The sequence below is a fragment of the Ziziphus jujuba genome, chromosome 5, assembly GCF_031755915.1.
Source record: "Ziziphus jujuba cultivar Dongzao chromosome 5, ASM3175591v1".
Lineage (NCBI taxonomy): Eukaryota > Viridiplantae > Streptophyta > Magnoliopsida > Rosales > Rhamnaceae > Ziziphus > Ziziphus jujuba.
The window spans coordinates 14705615-14727444 of NC_083383.1; positions in this window are offsets into that span (position 1 = coordinate 14705615).

Genomic DNA, 21830 nt, shown 5'->3' on the forward strand with positions numbered 1-21830 from the left:
CAAACCCATTTCCATATAGTCATGCCAATGCATTATGCTGACCACCAAGAAGAGATTCTGATGTTACATCATCATTTCTCCACAAGAATTTAAGCGGTTAGAAAGTGAACTTAATATACATATATAAAGCTATGTATCATGTTCACCTCCATTTGTAGGCTATTTTGACCACTTCAAATGTTAATTCCTTTTCATGGAGTTCCAACTCCTCTGCTTCACAGTGTCACTGCTATTATCATGTACTGTTCTTATTAATTACTTTTAAAAATCAATATATCATTTCCTTTGCTTGTCATTTTTTTATTTTTTTATTTTTATAATTATTACTTACAGGTGCAACCTTAATCTATGTTTCTTCTTCTTTTTCTTTTTCACTGTTATAATTTTTTATTATTATTACTATATTCTGGAGGGAAAATTAACTTGGTTGCTTTTTTGCATTCTTTAATTTCTAATAATTAGTAATCTTAAAACATTGAATTTACCTATAATTACCAAAGAAGATATGCATGCAAATTAACGTACTGCATTTTTGCTATTATTTTTTGAATGGATATGAATAAATATTATTAAAATAAATTAATCAAATGAATTTATGTTATTTAGTCCCAAACCAAAAAAAAAAAAAAAAAAGGTTATGCTATAGTTTCGTGTAAATTAACTGGTTGATTATGGGAATGGTGGATGGAATATATTGGTAGGTCATGTCACAGAAGTAGTGAAAATAATCCATTAAGTTTCAATTTCCTCTTTTGACAGTAAACAAGTGCTTATAATAATATATATATATATATATATATGGATGGAATATATTGGTAGGTCATGTCACAGAAGTAGTGAAAATAATCCATTAAGTTTCAATTTCCTCTTTTGACAGTAAACAAGTGCTTATAATAATATATATATATATATATATATATATATGTATATATAACTTATTAAATCTTGAAACTGCGATTTTATTTATTTATTTTGAAAATTTTCCCCACTCTTATTTTATTATTATTGAAAAAATTCTAAAAATCAACTTCATGCCATTTATATCCCAAGTCGCAACCAACAATTAAAATGAAGAAATTTTAAAATATTGATATTTAAGGTGCAGGTTGATAACAATTTCATTTTCTATTTTTTATTTTTTGTTTATGTTTTTTATTTTTTAAATTTTATATAGTTTTTTATTTTATTTTAATGGTTTGTTAATTTTGTTGATGGTAGTTAGACATCTCTATTAATTGTAAATGAAAGAAATAAAAGAAAAAATATGAACACAAAATGAAACACAATTTAAAATTGTATTGATTTTCAATTTTTATTTTTGTTATTTTTTTCCTTCGTTAATATTTACAGATAATTGATGTATATAACAAACTCTAACAATTATCAATTAATATTAAAAACATTAAAGTAAACAAACTATCCACAATAAAAAACTTGTTAACCTTATTTGTTTGTTTATTTTATATGAAAAACACTAACTGTAATGGAAGTGCAAATTAAACATAATATATATTCGCATGTGCAAGTACAGTTTCCTGGAATTTTCGTAGTGAATAATAATTTCCAAAATCCCGAGTCCTACGTCGTACAGTGTCCACTGATATGGATTATAACTTTAATACTTTTGTGAACATTCTGAATCAAGGAGAGGGGCTATCATACCAAACTATCTCCTGATCCTTTGGCAAGCTTTTACCTTTGGTTTAGCTTGCCTCTTTTGGTTAATATAATTCCTAAATCTCATAAGGAAAAGAAAAAAAAAACTGAGTTGTGAGCAATATTAAGTCATAATTGAGTCATCAGCACATAATCAAACTGTGAAAACAATAATACTAATAAAAATAAAAAAGTGTCATTATGACATAGTTATCATTATAATTGAGTTTTTGAGTTGTACCGACATTCATAGATCAAATCAAAACCACTTGGTTGACCACCCCAAAAAAATCGATTATTAATTGAAACTGCAACAGTATAAATCCAATTGACCAACTTGCGCCTAATGATTTTTTCCCCCTTGTAACTAAAATTTTAGGCACATGAATTAAACATGGATCCTGAATACCTCATAATACCTGTGCATGGAAATGTACATTACTATATATAAATACGAATGATGTACCCTGAATGTTTCTCTATATTATGTTGCTCGGTATAAGATAAAATTTGATAAAATTGTTAACAAAGGTGGTAAAAGACACACTGTGAATGTTGGAGAAAGAGAGAATAATCCAAAAAGATTACTGCATGCAATCATTTTTTCTAGTAATTATGAGTCTCTTTTGAATGTATTTCCTTATATTGGAAAAAAAGACATTGAAAAGAGTAAAAGAGAAAGAAATGGAAACAAGGTTTTATTTGACAAGAATGCAGATAAGGAAACAAAACCAGATCTACAGCTCACACCAGCACCAGATAAAAATCTGCCTTATACGCAACCTATATCAGATCAGCTTACACCAGATATGCTAACACTCACACCATTAATACCAAATCTACCTCCAGAGAGGAAGGAAACACTCAAATCAACAAACAAGGAAAGAAGTGATATTGTAAAATACATTAAGGAAGTTTCTATCTAAAAGGAAACTTTCTCCAAGAATCTACTGGTTGACTTCCTGTGCAAGGCAATTTATACCCGTTAGGATTTTTTGCTTTCTATCAAAGAGTTATTTTTTTTTTATCTTTCTTTTGTATATAGAAATTTCTTAAAGACACTTCTCAAATTGCCTTATGAAGTGATCTTCTCTTTTGTACAAATACCATAGTTTTCTCAATGAAGGATGCAGATAAGAAATTACAAGTTTTATCAAATATTCTTCATTTTTTCATGGTATCAGAGCGATTGACTTCCGCAAGACTCTCTTCTGTCATGGATGCTCAGAATAAAACCTTCTCCCAAAACAGAATTCCCTCAAATTCCCCTGCAGAACCAGTACTCACAATTCAAGCCTTCCATCAGTGTTCCAGTTTAGTTTCTGCAAAACTAAATAGCTCTAATTTCCTTCTCTGGCGCTCACAAATACTTCCATTGGTCCGTAGTCTTGGAATCTCACATCATTTGACCAACCTTGAACCATCTTGTGAATTTTGTCTCGATGAAAAGGAGGTCTTGGTACTTAATCCAAATCACAGCAATTGGATTAATAATGATGGACTTCTCACAATCTGGTTACTTAGTGCTATGTCCAACGATATTTTAAGTTTGAATGTAGGAATAGACAATGCCTGTTCTCTCTGGAAATCCGTGGAAGATCAACTGCTGCCTACAACCAAGGAGCAAGAGTATCGTCTCAAGAACAGACTTGCATCTATCAAAAAGGGTTCCTTTTCAACAGATGAATACCTACGTAAGTTCAAACAGGTTTGTGATAATTTGAGTGCTATTAATGCACCTGTTTTAGATGTGGACAAGGTGTTTTCCTTTGTTAGAGGACTTGACCCAAATTATAAGGATTTCAAGGTAGCCATGCTCACAAAACCACCTTATCCATCATTTAATCAATTTGTTCTAGCTTTAAAAAGCCATGATCAAATGACTGAAACTGAAAATGAGACAAGCAAACTAGAACTTGATCAACATCAAGTTTACTTTGGACAATGTGGCAGAGGAAAAAGACGTGGAAACCAAGGTGGTAGATTTAATTCAAGAGGTAAAGGCTTTACACCAGCAGGAAAGTTCACTGGAAACACAGATAAGAAGAAACCAAAACTGAAAACATTCAATGGTCAAGGCTCGAATCAAAGAACTGACGGTAAAGTTTTCTGCCAAATTTGTGACAAATCAAATCACATTGCTTTAGACTGCTGGCATAGGTTTGATTACTCCTACACCGAAAAGGAAGTTCCAAAGGCATTAGCAGCTCTCAAAATCACAGAAAATGATGAAAAGTTTTATGCAGACTTAGGTGCAACAGCACACAAGAGTAATGATGCAGGTAAGATTCATAATTCCTTTCTCTGCACAAGTAAATATAACATATATGTTGGAAATGGACATGGTCTATCAATAACTCATGTAGGAAATACAACCATTTGAACAAATAGAGGAGATTTAAAACTCAAAAATGTCTTAGTAGTTCTTGAATTGAGAAAAAATCTGCTATCTGTTAGGCTATTGACTAGAGATAATGATTGTGCTTTTGAGTTTTCTTCTAATGGCTTTGTTATAAAGGATTGGAGCAACAAAATTCTAGCCACGGGCCATAAGTAAGGGAAGCTCTACGTCCTTGATGGTGAAGAACATCACGCTTTAAGCACAATAAAGGCTTCTTCAAAGACTTGGCATCAAAGGATGAGGTACCCAAATAAATTTTTTTTAAGAATTCTTCAGTCAAAAGACATTATTAATATTTCTAATTGGACAAATAAATTTAGGGTCTGTGAAAGTTGTCAATTAGGAAAAAGTTGCAAACTTTCTTTTAGTTTATCTAATAAAATTTCCAAGTTTCATTTGGAAAAGGTTTACTGTGATTTATGGGGACTTGCCCCAATAATTTCCTCACAAAATATTCGATTCTATGCTGTTTTTGTTGATGATTTTTCTAGGTACACATGGCTTTATTCTTTAAGGAAAACTCTAACTTCTTTGAATGCTTTCTCAAATATCAAAGGTTGGTAGAAAACCAACTTGATCATAAGATAAAAGTCTTCCAAAGTGATGGAGGTGGTGAGTTCAAATCAAATATGTTTCAACAACATCTGCATAAGTATGGTATTGTGCACCAAATATCTTGTCCAGGTACACTTGAACAAAATGGTATTGCATAAAGAAAACACAGGAGTATCGTTGAGATGGGACTCACTGTGATGTTCCATGCAAATTCACCAATGAAATTATGGATTGAAGCCTTCTTAACAGCAACATATCTTTTAAATAGATTGCCTACTAATGCCTTGAAGCATGAAATTCCTTATTTTTGTCTTTTTAACAAATATCCTGACTATACATATTTAAGAACCTTTGGTTGCAGATGCTATTCATATTTAAGAGATTATGGCAAAAACAAATTCTCAAGAAAAACATTGCCTTATGTGTTTGTTGGTTACAGTCCTCAGCATAAAGAGTTTAGGTGTCTATATCCTCCAACAAATCGCATTTATATTTCTAGGCATGTTGTTTTCGATGAAACCAACATACCTGATCATTCTCTTGATAAAAACATGCCTAAAAAATTGAACTAATCAATTTTCCTCAAAATGAAGATAAGTTGCAAGATCAAGATTTTCACGCTGCAACAACAAATGCAGCAGAAATAAAATCTTCTTTATTTCCTAGTAAATGTGTTTATGCAAATTCTATTGAGTATCAACAGGTAACAATGACAGAACCTAACTCACCTACAGAGGCCATGGAATCTCCTGGTAAGTACACCATTACTACTGACAGGCATTAGGATAATTCTCAAAATAATTCAGAAAGCACTCCCATTTCCAGTCCTACTGTCGAACATGACAACAGTCTCCAAAATAATCCAGACAGCACTCCAATTTCAGACCAGTTCACCAGTGAAGAAAACATAACAGATAATGTTTTCTCTATCCATAATCTTGAAGGTTTACAAAATAACTTATTTGTTAACCTGCAGATACCTGCCACAAAGATTCAGTCACCAGCAAACAAAGATCCCATGATCACAAGGCACAAGCGTCAAACCAATCCTACTTTGGCATCTCAAATAACTTTATTAACAAATACAAAACCTCGAACCATCAAAATAGTTCTAAAAATTTTTCACTGGCTTGCCGCATGAAGAAGTGGATACTTTACACAAAAATGAAACCTGGACACTTGTCCCATGACCACAGCACACCAACATCATTGGTTCAAAATAGGTGTTCAAAACCAAGTATAAAGAAGATGGAACTATAGACCGATACAAGACACATTTGGTAGCTAAATGCTTCACTCAAATAGAGGGATGAGACTTTGAAAAAACTTATAGTCCAGTCATAAAACACACAACGGTAAGACTAATTATTTCTGTTGCTGTAACCTGTAACTGACAAATTAGGCAACTAGATATTAAAAACGCTTTTTTGCATGGACACCTCAAGGACAAAGTCTACATGGAGCAACCCCCAGGTTTTGTTTCTCACACTAACCCACATCATGTTTGTCTTTTAAGGCAATCTTTGTATGGACTTTAAACAGACTTCTTGGGCCTAGTTTGATAGATTATCTCAGTTTCTAATTCTTCTTGGTTTTTTGTGTAGTAAGGCAGACCCCTCCTTATTTGTGCTTCATCAAAACAACTCTATCATTTTGCTTCTTGTATATGTTGATGATTTGCTTTTGACAGGTAACAATCCTGAATTGGTTTATCATCTCATCATAACTCTCACTCAGGAATTTACCATCAAAGACCTTAGCTAACTTCATTTCTTCTTTGGCATCGAAGCACGGTACTTCTCAGGGCGCATGCTTCTCACTCAAACCAAATACACACACAACCTTCTCACTTGAGCTAAGATGGTCGAAGCAGCTCACATCAAGACTCTAATGGCCACCAAACTCACCATTCAGCCAGATGATCTCATCTCTATTGATCCTATTGACTATCGTCGTTTGGTAGGTAGCTTGCAATATCTGACTTTCACACGGCCAGATATTACACAAGCAGTCAACAAAGTGTGCTAACATTTTCAAAATCCGACTATGCTCCATTTATGTGAACTTAAAAGAATACTTCGTTATCTCAAGGGAACAATGGACTACGGGATTTGATTTCTTCAATAAAGCTCTCTGAACCTGTCTGGTTTCTATGATGCTAATTGGGGTGGATGTCTCATTACTTGTCGCAGCACCAATGATTATTGCATCTTCCTTGGGGCCAATTGCATCTCCTGGTCTTCCAAGAAACAACCCACTGTGGCTCGGTCCAGCACTAAAGCCGAATACAGAGCTCTTGCCACTGCTACAGCTGAACTAACTTGGCTTAGTTTTCTTCTTTGTGACATTGGCATACACAAATCCCACAGTTGCTTTGTGATAATATCAGTACTCTACACATGATAATAAACCCCATCATTCATGGTCATACTAAGCATATCCAAATCGACTACCATTTCGTTCGTGACAAAGTTGCTGTTGGACATTTGGTCACCCAATATGTCCCCACCTTTTGCCAAATTGTTGATATACAAACCAAGCCTTTACCAAGTGATAAGTTTCAATTTTTTCATTCCAAGCTTGGACTGCTCTCTTTACAAAAACTCACAAGCTTAAGGGGGCATGACAAGAATGCAGATAAAGAAACAAAGCCAAATCTACAGCTCACACCAGCACCAGATAAAAAGTTGTCTTATATGCAGCCTACATCAGATCAGCTTACACAAGATAAGCTAACACTCACACCATTAATACCAAATCTACCTCCAGAGAGGAAGGAAACACTGAAATCAACAAACAAGAAAAGAAGTGATATTGCAAAATACATTAAGGAAGTTTCTGTTTAAAAGGAAACTTTCTCCAAGAATCTGCTGGTTGACTTCCTGTGCAAAGCAACTTATACCTGTTAGGATTTTTTACTTTCTATCAAAGAGTTATTTTTTATCTTTCTTTTGTATATAGAAATCTTAATTGCCTTATGAAGTGGTCCTCTCTTTTGTACAAATACTATAGTTTTCTCAATGAAGGATACAAATAAGAAATTACAAGTTTTATCAAATATTCTTTATTTCTTCATTATTTTTACTGCAATTTTTGCAGTGAAATATATAAAACTACGTTTTGGGAGAATAACCACGTTCTATTGATGTGAAACGTTCTATTGATGTGAACCTCAAAAAAGAGAAATCTAAAATAGAAAATGGTAATAGATTTTTATCTCAATTTATTTAAACTGAGAAGTGAAAGTAATAATAATTAAGAATCACAACTAGTCACACAAAAAAAAAAAAAAAAAAGAAAAAAAATTAATCCAATATAAAAAAAAATGTTTCTAAAGAATTTAGAAATATTTTTTTTCTTTTCTTTTAGGCCTTAGTTGGTAAATGATAAAGATAATAAAAACTTAATTCATTTGAGAAAATGACATTTTTTTTGCATTTGGATATAAAACAATGTGAAGCCAAGATCCTCTGTCCTGTTTGGTATCACATTCCATGTCTCTCCAATAAAATTGTGACACGTCATTTTAAAAAGTTTAGAGCAAACGGAAGTTTTAACACCATAGGTTTACAGTCCATTTTGTCATTTGCCCTTTCTTAGGATTTCATTAAAAAAAAAATGTCCATTTAGAAACAGAACTCTGTTTGCCAATTTCACCATCGTTAAATCATCTAGAAATTTTCATGTGTCCATCTCCATGAATGGCTCTTAAGCACTTATCAACCATATACAAAATGGCTATGACTAGCTTAACTCTTCTCCCTAATATCTAAAACACAAAGAAGAAAGGGAAACAAAGAGAAATAAAAGGAGAAGAAAATTTATGGAAGGTACTAGTGCTGTAAACGAGAAGGTTATGCCACCAAATACCCAATAATTATATATTTGATTTCAGTTTTTACCATGGGTATGATTATCAAGAGAAAAAAGAAAACCAGGGATGTGAAATAATGGAAGAACCAAAAAGACTTGTCAAATTCACTAAGAAAAAAAAAAAAAAAAAAAGAGTTCAAACTTAGCAGTGAGAGATCATTGCATAGGAGTTTTTTATTTTTATTTTATTAATATTATTTTATTATTATTATTATTTTTTTTTGGGAAGTGGATGATGAAACTATAGAGTAGGCAAACGGAAGAAAAAACACAATGAGAATTCTACTTTTTGTAAAATTTTTAAATAAGGTGTCAGTATCTCAATAGAGACAGAGAAGAAGATAGGTAAAGGGAATAGATCATCTACATTCCAAATTATGTGAAAAAGTTATTCATATTTATGGTGGTATCATTTTTAGATTTACTGAGAAATTAATTTTAATAAAAACAAATTTTGTTTTTAATTTATTATACAAAATTAATTTAATTACTCATAAATATCATCATTACTAATAAAAAATTACGAGAAAAAAAATAATTTCCAGTATATAAATTCTTAGAAAACTAAATTCTATAAATTAATTTCTTTTTAAATTTGACACTTCCTAAACAAGATACTATTATTTCATTAGTATTGGAAAAATTGACAAGTTGAATGTACTTAAAAATCATTTCTATTAGAAATTAAAATAAAATATTCTAAAAAAAGAAATTAGGACAAAATTTTATTAGAAAATAAATAAGAATCGTCATCTATCAAAGAATCTTAAAAATATACCTTTTTTTATACGTTTTGGTCATCTACGTTTTATAGCAGCGGTAACCATTACTAATCGAACCCCCTTAGTTGATGCCGATTAATTGATTGACTAGATAACTGCACCACCTATTGTTTGTCGATGCAATTCGGTCAATCGGTGACCACAATTTCACAGTTATACTATAGATGTGTTAAAACCCTTAGGATTACAGTTGAGCTAGAGATAAAGAAAAAAGATAAACCAAGCCACTTGTTCGATATGGTTTGCCGATTGTATTACATATGTTCTAAAAGTTGCAGAAGATATTAATTTAGATGAACCAAAAATATATGTAGAAACCTTAAAATAAAAGGATTCGAAGATGTGGAAAGCTGCCATTGACAATAAGATTGATTCTTTGCTTAAGAATTAAATTTGGAAAATAATTGAAAAATCAAAAGGGGTAAAGTAGTTGGTTGCAAGTTGGTTTTCAAGAAGAAATAAGGTACACCTGAAGTTAAGCCACCAAAATTTGAAGCAAAGTTGGCTGCTATGGGCTATGCTCAAAGAAAGGGTGTTAATTTCAATGAAATCTTCTCTTTGGTTGTTAGGCATACTTCTAGTCGGATCTTGTTGTCACTTGTAGTTCACAAAGACATTAACCTGTATCAGCTTGATATCAAGATAGTTTTCCTACATGGAGATCTTAAGGAGAAGATATTCATGGCACAGTATGAAGGCTATGAAATTGAAGTCAAGGAACTCAGGTTTGTTTAATATAGAAATCTTTTTATGACTTTCAACAAACTCCCAAGCTACGATATAAGAGTTTGACAATTTCATGCTTGTAACTGGCTTCAAGAGAAGCATGTTTGATAGTTGTGTTTATCACAAGAAATTATTGAATGGCATATATATATATGTACATCTTCTGCTTTATGTTATTGCTTGTATGTGAGCATAAATTTGAGATCGACAAGTTGAAGAGATTGATGAGTTCGAATTTAAATGAAAAATCTTGAAGAAGCCAAGAAGATACTGGGGATTTATATACTTCAAAATATAGAGAAGCATAAGATCTTTGTTTCTCAAAAGAAGTATATTCAAAATGCCATGGAGAAATTAAACATGGGAGTTGGAAATCTTGTAATTACTCCCTTAGCTGCTTAGTTCAAATCGTTACCAAATCAGTGTCCAAAAACTCAACAAAGAAAGGGAAATTATGGCCAAGATACCATATGCTAGTACCATGGGATGTATCATGTATCTAGTGGTTTAGACAAAACTTGACATTACTCATGCAATTAGTATGATTGGTAGGTATAACTGTAACAGCCCAGACCACCCGCGTCCGATATTGTTCTCTTTGGGCTTGGGAAATCCTTTTACAATCCAGCCCTCAAGGTTTTATCAAAATGCATCGTACGGAAAATGTATCCATACCCTTTTATAAGCAGTGTTTTGTTCCCCTTTCCAACCGATGTGGGACTTCACAATTCTCTCCTCTTAGGGTCCAGCGTCCTCGATGGCACATCGATCCGGGGTATTGGCTCTGATACCAACTGTAACAGCTCAGACCACTCGCATCCGATATTATCCTCTTTGGGCTTGAAGAATCCTTTTATAATCCAACCCTCAAGGTTTTGTCAAAACGCGTTGTACAGGAAAGGTATCCATACTCTCTTATAAGCAGTGTTTCGTTCTCCTTTCCAACCGATGTGGGACTTCACAATAACGGTAATCTTGTAAAACCATATTGGGAAGCACTCAAATGGACAATGAGATAAGATAATTCATGAAAGTTAGACTCTTGTATAAAAGAGGTGAAAACAATGGTGACTATCTTACTAGATTTGTTGATGCTAGCTTGGTGGTGATAGAGATAAAAGAAAATTCTTGATAGGTTATATTTTCTTAGCTTGAGGGAATACAATTAGTTGGAGAGTTTTATTACAACTTGTTGCTCTCTCAAGCACTAAAGCAAAGTATATTGCTACAACTGAAGCTACCAGAGAAGCATTATGGTTTAAATGAATTGTCAATGAACTTGGAGTACTTCAAAGCTATGTTATTGTCAATTGTGATAACCAAAATGCAATCCTATTGGCAAAGAATCAATCCTTCTCAGATCAAACAAAACATATTGAGAAGAAGCATCACTTTATTAGGGACATAATTGATAAAGGTGAAGAAGAGTGCAAGTGTAAAACATATAGCAGACATGTTGATAAAAGTTGTTCCAACGGACGAGCTTAAGCCACATATGAGCCTAAGTAAGGTGCTTAATAACTTATGAGGAGGTAAGCACATAAAGAAGTTAGAAGAAATTGAAGATAAATTTAGAGTCAAGATGAAAAGATATTTAGTAATGACTCTAAATTCAAGTTATAATAGTTTGGTTTGGTAATAGAGAAGAAGAAAGAAGATTGGGACAAAAGCTAAGGCAATGTGCCCTAGTACATGGCACCGTGACACCATGATGAGTTTTCCTAGTGGCGAGACTGTGATGTTGCCCATGTGGGGTTGTGGGGCTATGGCGTTGTTTTCTGGCGGTGAGGTAAAGCCACCAACACCATAGCCTAGGTCGTGTGGAGTCACAAAACTGCAACATTTTCTAAATTGTTGTTTTGTTAAATGTCCTTGTTGCTCTTATTATAAATATATCTCTTCTAAGTTCATGAGTAATATTAGAGTGTTACAAATAATGGTTTGTTCTTCTCCATTTTCTAGAGACCTGGATTGCCATTTGTTGGGGATTTAATCAAGCTTATAATTTCTTATAGAGTGATCAATATAAAAACCTTCTTTTTTATTTGTCCTTGGACATAGATTGTTGCAGTAACGATCGAACCACGTAAATAACTTGTGTTTTCTTATTCCTCTTGCATTTATTTTTCTTTTCCTTGTTTTATGTTTGGTGGCTGTTGATCTAGCTTGGATGTATTTTTTTGACCTTTATTATTACTGCATATTTATTTGCCTAGATTCGATTCATAACCACCTAAGTCACTGTAAATAGTGATTCTTAAAGGATGTGGAATCTTCATAAATAACTTTTTAAGTAAGAAGTGAATCCTTTTTCTTGAGAAAAAAAAAAAAAAATATATATATATATATATATAGCTTCTTTCATATGGAGATTATGCAAAAGCCCGTTTGAGAATATTGATTGGTTAGGAATCACCTTCTTTTTTTTATTTTTTTATTTTTTTTTTCATTGAATGGGCTTAAATGATGGCCCAGGCTTGTATTTAATATTTTGACCCATGGTTCATGGGCCTAACGAAAAAAAAAAAAGGAATTCTGAATGGTTTTATTTTATGATTAAAATTTAAGGTGAAATTACTAAATACCCCTTCAAATTTTATACAATTTTTATTTGCCCTTTAAACTTTTCTTTTTGTAAACAATTTTCTCCCTGAATTATTTCACGATGTCAAATTGCCCTCTATCTATTATTATTATTATTATTTTTGGCTAAACAATATAAGTCTAAATTATATTTCTTTAACAAAATTGGGAAAAATAAACTGAAATATTTTTGTATTAGTGTTATTGTTCAATTTTGATTTAAAATAAGATATAACTTACACACACATATTGTTTGTATAATAATAATGCTACATGTTCTAAAATAATTACAAAATATATTTATTAACTAATATATATTAAAATATTATTGATTGACATATTTATATAATGTAAATATAAAGAAGTAAACTTTTAAATGAATAAATAAATTTAAAAAATAATTAAATAATATCACTTCATTCACACATCGTTTGATAAATATATTTGATGAATATTTTAGTATTATTATTTATAATTTAAGTGGGTATTTAAAAAATTTATTTTCCTAAATTATAGTTTTAAAATAAAGTATCAATACATAATTAAATACTATAAACTAACAATTGTTGCATAATAGTCCCACTAAATTAATAATAAATAGTACAATTCAATTTAAAAATGCATCATTGGTCTAATATGAGTTTAATAAACAAAATTTATATGAATCAAAGATACAAATATCATCTTGAATAGCATTAGGAAGACAGTCAGGACCTTTTTTCATCCAAAATTATATGAATCCAAGGATGATTAATTTACTTTACAAATTTTAGTTTTTGAAGTGACAATAATAAAAGAAGTTATAATCTTTTTACCATAAGGTCGATATGTGAGCACGGATGCTCCACGTGCAACGCTGGACACTTTTACTCTTTAGAACAGTTGCAGGGATGATTATTCCATGTACTTGGCGCCCAAGTTTTGCCCTCTTCCTCTCATTGGTCGATTACTACTTTAAAAATGTTACTAAAAAAAAGGGAAAAAACAATTTTCAATCCAAGCAGAAACATTTTAATTTGGAATTGAAAAAAGGATAAAGGGTAATTAAGAATAACAATGGAAGGGAAGAGTAAGAAAGATGCAGAAGAGATGGTGAAGGTGAAGGTGAAGGATCCAGAATCAGAGAGAGAAGGAGCATGGTTCAAGGACAAAGGAGGGTCTGTGTGTCCTGCCAAAAGAAAGTTGGTCAAAAAGATAATGTTGGATTCGATGCTGCTTTCCATTGGCTCTGCTTTCAATCCGAAAGAAAAGATATAGAAGATAGAAATATCACTCTGGCTCACTCTCTGCTACTTCAAAAAATGTGTGTAATTGTTTCCATTTCCATATTTATGTAATGAAACTTTGTTTCTTTCTACTCATTTACTTATTGTAACCCCCTTTGCTTCTTCTTCTTCTTCTTCTGTAATTTTATTAGTATTCTCAGCATATATATATATATATATATATATATATATGTGGATTCATTGGTATCATATTTTACTATTATTTTTTTTTTTTTTTTTTGAACGGATATGAATAAAAGATGTTGACATTTATTAATCAAATCAACTTATGTTATAAATTTGTGTACGTTTGTTATGAGATTGGCGGGGCTCAGTATTGGTCAGGTCATGTCACAAAATTAGGGAGAGGATCCATTTTTAAGTTTGATGCCAACCATTTCCACAATTTTTTTCTTGCATGACTTCAACTTTGATTTGATGAGTGGAGTTGTGAGGGCGTATTAACTCCACTCGTCAAACATTTCCACAATTTAATCGTAAACCGGGGCATAATCATGTATATATATATATATATATTTATATATAGAAATGAGATTATATTTTATATTATTTTTTGTTTGAATTTTCCCACACTATTTTATAATTACTGATATAAACTCTAAGAAATCAACTTTATGCCATTTATATCCCAGCAAACAATTAAGATAAGGAAATTTAAGACACTGACTATAATTGAACTGCAAATTTAGCATGATATATATTTGCGGGGCAATTATATTCTGGTGGAATTCTTCCTATTAAGTAAATAATATCCGAAACAGAGCCTCAGTCGTCAGCATCAAGTCATTGAGTCATCATCACATAATTAAAATTCAAAACCGCAAAAGTGAATAAAAAAATAAAAATGTCATTATAACATATTTTTCTTAATATTGTTGTCCCCCCCAAAAAGGAAAAGGAAAATGACCGATTCTTAATTTAAGTACTATGTCAACCAAGGATAAAAATGCAATTCACCAATTTGTGCTGAATGGTTTTTATTTTTCCCTCCTAATTAAAATTTTGGGCACATGAATTAAATATCGATATAATAATATTGTATTATTAAAATCACCAAACGAAACTATAAAATGCTCAAATAATTCTTAACACTTATGCATGGAAAAGTACATTACTTACTTTATATATATATATATATATATATATATATATATATATATATATTTTGAGACATTACTTAATATGAAAAACTAATGGTGAAGAAAGGTGCTCAAACACTCAATGTGAATGTAGGACAAAGAGAGAATAATCGAATAAGAAGCATGCAATCATTTTTCTTGTAATTACAAGTCTACCATGGAATATATCCCCTTAGACCGACAAATACATGTTAGAAACAAGGTTTTATTTTTGGTTAAATTTCTTTTAAATACATTTGTTATTATAATTATATTTGTGATTTTTGAATATAAAAATTAATTAATATAAACTAATAAATAATTTTTAGATATAATTTTTATAAATATAGATTTGATTATATTTAAAACAAAATTGAAATTTTCCCTTCCTTTTTTACTGCAATTTTTGCAGTGAAAGACTATTTTTTATGACAACAGTCACTTTCTATTTATCCATGTCCAATCGCACTTTCTTCTTCCTCTTCCTCTTTCACTTTCGCCTATTCGCGAATGATTCTGAGAGGTTCTTCGTGTAGAGACAGGGTTCGTTGGTCTTGGACCAGCCCAAATACATGCAGTAACACTTGGGTCATGCTTTTCCCAGCCCAACCACATTTATTTTTACCATGATTTGTTGTGACCCGAAAAAAGAAAAAATTGCTACGCTCGCTTGAGTTTGTTTATGGATAAACTATTGCACTCAATATTCCCTCCATTAATTATTTTTTTTCTCAAGATATTAGTGTTAGGGAATTATTATTCAAAAAAAAAAAAAAAGTGGCTTTTATTGCTAGCTTGTCCTTGTACTCATAGAGACATTCCTTTAATATATATTTTTTGAACAGAAGAAAAATATGGGACATTCTTTGAATATTTCCTTTACTAGGTTGTCCACACGGGTGCATTACCTTAATTAAACTCATAACATCAATTTTAGAATATTTATTTGTGCTTTATGCTAATTAAAAAGAAAAAAATGACCGCATATTGTTTTAGAAAACAGTTGAAAGTGCAAAATAATAACAACAACGACAATTATAATAATAATAATAATAATAAATTTAAATGATGTGTTGGTGACATGTTATTTTTAGTTTTTTATTTTTTTCCTACCTAATTCTATTTAATTTTCTCATAATAGTAAAAATAATAATAATTTAAAATTATTTTTAATTAAATGTTTCTTTTTTTTTTTTTTTGGCCTTAACTTTGTAATTAAATGAAATGCCTGGCAAATTCTAATTACACAATCAAGATAGGAGATTACATACAATTAAATATAAACTTTTTAAAAATATATATATATATATATATTATTAAACTGCCCCCTAAAGTGGATAATGAAAATCTAACATGTAATATTCTGCATTTCGTAAGAGTTAAAAGACCATAATAATGGATCTATAGTAGCATTTAGATGTACTTTATGTTGTTTTACTCAAAAGAGTAACACTACCAAAAAAAAAAAAAAAAAAGGTATAAAAAAATCTATCAATATGTTTACGACGTGAACAAGTGTTTTACTATATATCTAATAAATATGTTGATAGACTTCTTCCCCTAAGTCTCACTGTATTGATTAAAGGTGTTCAACTTTGCAAAGACCAAAGAAAAAGATTGAGGACGAAAAATTTCACTACCCTTACACCCTGTCAAGGTGGAATCTCGGACCCTGGATATTTCATTATCTATCCCTCTCTTCTAGAGGAAATCAAATCTACTCATTTTTTGTTTTTTGTTTTTGTTTTTGTTTTTATCGTCATTATTGGACAACAACGAGGCATGAAAATAATGACTAAAGATTTTAAATAAAAAATTCTAAAAAACAGCAATAAAAGTCATTGATCACTTTCCACGTGCCAATGCCACAACACACTTTTTATTCTAGAAGCATGCTTGTGGATAGTTAGCTCCATAAACTTAGCCTCCAAGTTTTCCTCTCGCTCTCGTCGGTTAAATACTGCTTTGAAAATATTGTCCCCGTGAAGGAAACAAAAAAAAAAAAAAAAAGAAAAAAAAAATTCCACAAACACATTAAATCAGGAAGTGAAAAGAAGGTGGTAAGAATAATGGATGAGGGAAAGTTGAAGAAAGAGGCAGTGATGCTGGTGATGAAGGATGGTTCAGAGGCAAAAGAGAAAGGAGGAGGACCACCGTTCAAAGCCAAAGGAGGCAGTGTGTTCCCTGCCAAAAGAAGGTCAATCAAACGAATTATATTGGATTCCATGCTCGCTTGCATTGCCTCTGCCTTCACTCCTGGTCCTCCATTCTCTGACGAAACCCCCAAACCCAAACCCATTTAATCATGCCAATGATTGAGAACAGAGACCTTGTTGTTGAATTACCATTTTTTTCAGCCATGTCTAATATTTGTCTTCATTTATAGGTTATTCTGGTCATTTCAAATGTTAATTTTTTTGAATGGATACTAGTATGAGCTTATAGAAGCAATGGTGATTCAACATCTTCTCTTCTTTACTGGGTCACTGCTATTGTTAGGTATTGTTCACGCTATTGTTAAAAATGAATATGTTATTTCCTTTGCATTTCATATATGTAATAACACTTTCTTCTAAACCCTAAAAAAAAGGGATAAATTCACTGAGGATATTTTGATAATTTAAATTTTTATGGGATTGTATAGAATGTTTTTTACATTGGAAAACAATTTTTTTTTAATTAATTATTACTTATGCGACCTTGATCTGTATATGCATCTTGTTCTTCTTCTTCACTGTTTTGATTTTTTTTTTTTACTATTATATTCTCAGCTGGAGAGAAAATTAACCCGGTTGTTTCTTTAATTTATAGTAATTAGGGATATTGAACGTAACGCTCATGAGAACATTGGATTTTCCTATAATTATAATTACCAGAGGTGATATGCAGATTAACCCAAATACGTGAATTAACAGGTATTGGGTACTATATTTTTGCTATTATTTTTTGAATGGATATGAATAAAATATTATTAAAATTAATTAATCAAATCAACCTATATTAATCAGTCCCCCCAAAAAAAAAAATAAATTATATATATATATATATATATGCTATAGTTTTGTGTAAGCAGGTTGATTATGGGACTGGTTGGTGGAATATTGGTAGGTCATGACTCATGTCACAAAAGGAGTGAAATAAACCATTAAGTTTCAATTTTCACAATTTGATTGTGAACCAGTACTCTGTTCATAATAATTTATATAACTTATTGAAGTTTGAAACTGCCATATTTTTTTTAATGAAATTTCCCACTCTATTTTATTATTGCTGAATAAATTCTAAAATTCAATTTCATGCCATTTATATATATATATACCAACTCCCAGCAAACAATTAAAATGAGGAGATTTGAGGACAATTATTTATTTATTTATTATTATTTTTTTAATTCCGAAAAACACTGAATTTAATGGAAGTGCAAATTAAACATAATATATATTTGCATGTGCACGTACAGTTTCCTGGAATTTCTGTGGTAAATAATAATTTCCAACATAATCAGACCGCCAAAAAAAAAAAAAAAGTCATTATATGACATACTTTTCTTATGGTCGACTTTCTGAATTATATGGATCAAATCTAAACGACTGCCAAGAAAAAAAAAATATATATATATATATATATATATCGATCTTTCACTGAACTGCAACTTGTGCCCAATGATTTTTTTCCCCTTGTAATTAAAATTTTAGGCACATGAACTAAACATGGATATAATGTCATATTAAATCATAAAATGGAACTATAAAAAAATTCAAATACTTTTTTTTGGTGAAAAATAAAAAAAATAAAAATCAAATGCTTCATACCAGCTATGCATGGAAAAGTACATTTCATTACCATTTATAAATATATATTACCATATATAAATATATATCCTGAATTTTTCTCAACTATATATATATATATATATATATATATTGCTAGCATCTCTGCGCTATATGTTGTTTGATGTAAGATAAAATTTCGAGAAATGGTGAAGAAAAATGGTCAAAGACGCAATGTGAATGTTGGACAAAGAGAATAATTGAAAAAGAAAAGTGTATGCAATCTTTTTTCTGTAACTGTGAGTCTCCTGTGAATATATTCCTTTCTAATGGAAATACAGAGAAAAAAGTAAAACACAAAGAAATGGAAACAAGCTTTTATTTTTACTGCAATTTTTGCAGTGAAAAATTACGTTTTAGAAGATCAGCTGCTTTCTATTCAACCTCAAAAGGAAGAAATCTGAAATAAGAAATGGTAACTGATTTTTATTTCATTTTGTTTTGGGTTTTTTAATAGAAATATTTCATTTATATCCCTAAAATCTGGATTAAATGCAAAAACATCTTTCAAATTTTTAAATAAATCGTCTGAATTTTTTGATGGCATTCTAAATTACTTTTATATCTTTAATAAAATTAAATTATCTTCTGTACTTTTCTTTTTTTTTTAAATAATTAATTTGAAGATTTTAAAGTTTTTTATATTTTTAATTAAATTTATTTATACTATGTTATAATTATATGATAATATTAATCACATAAGTTTTTCTAAATAAATTATATAGTTTAAAAATATATTTAGTTAAATATATTTGAAAAATTATAATACATTTAATTAAATATATTTGACGAGTTATATTATATTTTAACACATTTAATTAAATATATTTGACAAATGATCACTTAATTAAAAAAGCTTATATTAAAATCATGGTTTTTTTTTAAATAAAAAACTATCACATACTTTAAATAAAATTAGCTATAAACATAGATTAATAAAAAATTTTAAACCTTCAAATTAATTTTTGCAAAAAAAAAAAAAAAAAAAAAACATTTAAAAGTAATTTAAATTACTGAAAAAGTGTGAATGGTATCTGAAGGAAGGATGCCCAGCCAATCCCATTAATTTAGGCCATAAAGCTGGGGTTATGCACATGGTGGATTTTGGCTATAGCTTCTGTCAGATGAAAGTTATATAAAAGTCCGTTTGAAAATATTGATTAGTTAGGAATCACTTCTTTTTTTTTTTTTTTTTTTCCCTTGAAAAAAAAATCACTTCTTATTTAGAAAGTAATTTATGAAGATTCCACCTACTTTTTAAATCACTACGGTTTCCATGAAATAGCTGAACACAACTATGCAAAATGTAGAAATAGAATAACTATTCTACAATATTAATTTTTATTATGTTTGGTACATTTTCAAATAAAAAAATATTTATTCAAAAGAAAATAGATAATCCTTTAAAAAAATAACTATTTATTTTTAAAAGTTTAGAATTGTTATTCTTATATTTGTATATAAATAAACCTTAAATATATTTTTATCATATTTGTAATTTATTTAAATTTAAATGATTTATTATATTTAAAAAATATATAAAAAAAATATAAAAAAATAATTTTTTTATTAATTTTAACCAAATTTGGTGTTTTTAAATGCTAAACTTTCAATCTAATTCTTTATTGTTATTAAACATATAAATGAAAATCATTATTCTATTTTTTTTTTATATAATCATAAATAGGTATTCCTATTTTAATGGAAATATCAAGTTTTGTTCTATAAGTACTTTTTTTATCAAAAACACTTCTATTTTCTTTTCGGTGCTTGAATGATCCTGAGAATCACTTCTAGAGGCACTTTAACTTTTGCACAACTCGATGCACATTTGTTTTTCCTCCGTAGTTACACAATGATTATTCAAACTACTCCTTTTGCCCCGTTTGGTTTGGCTCGTGTTAAAGTTCAATGGATTATGAATTTTTTTAGAAAAATTCAATTTTCCATGCATTTGCTTTTTTTTTTTTTTTTTTTTTGGGTAGTGAAAAATGTTGACTAATGAGGAAAATTATTTCAAAAAATAGATATTATTTTAAGATTCTCCAACAGATTCATAATTTTATTTTTTTACTAATGAAAACTTTATCCTAATATCCTTTTTTTTTTTTTTTTGGAGAATATATTATCCTAATATCTAATAGATACAATTTTAACTATATTTAAATCCTCCATTTTTCCATTACAAAAGAAATACTAGAAAACCAAAAAAAAAAAAGAGAAAATAATTCTTAAGAAAAATCGATTCCCCTTTTTTGTATTGGGTTGATCTTTTTTCTTTTTCTGTTTTTTTTTTTTCGTCTGGTTGTGATTCTTAGTTGAGTGATGCTATTTACACAGTTGGAATTCATTTTCCCAGTGCACTTTCATCTAAAATTACTAAAAACACCTCTTATTTTTTGTTATTATATTTTAAAAATTTTAAGCTTACTTTCCATTATTATATTAAAAATTTAAAATACGCTGGCATAGAGCAAGCTTCATGAAAAATTAAAAAATTCTGGAATCAATAGTGAATGAAAAAGATGTAAAAATCAAGGTTGGAGATTTTGGACTCTCGAGGACTTTGGTATAAGGTATGCCGGAATATTTAGACACTGATTATCATTGATTGCTCAAATTGACAAGAAAGAGCAACATATTACCTATACAAGAATTTTGTGCATATATTTTTGATATGGTTTAGAAAGAATAAAACTACTTTTGATAATGGGATTTTTGATGGAAGAGAAGGCAAAATTTAGTGCTACACGAATATTGTCTGAAATCCAATTATTCGACAAATCAAGAAATGGAAGTTGGGAAGCATTCTTTCATGCCCATATCAGCAAAAGGCAAGAAACTGTTGGCCATGCGATGAAGAAGAAGCCAACATAAAACCTTAAAAAAAAAAAAATCAAATTGAAAAAAAGAAAAAAAAAAAAAAAAAAAGAGTTAAAGGACTTTTTTGTAATTTTAAATAAATTTTGCAGTGGGAAATGGTATACCAATCGTGTCAATAACAGCACTATTAACTCTTT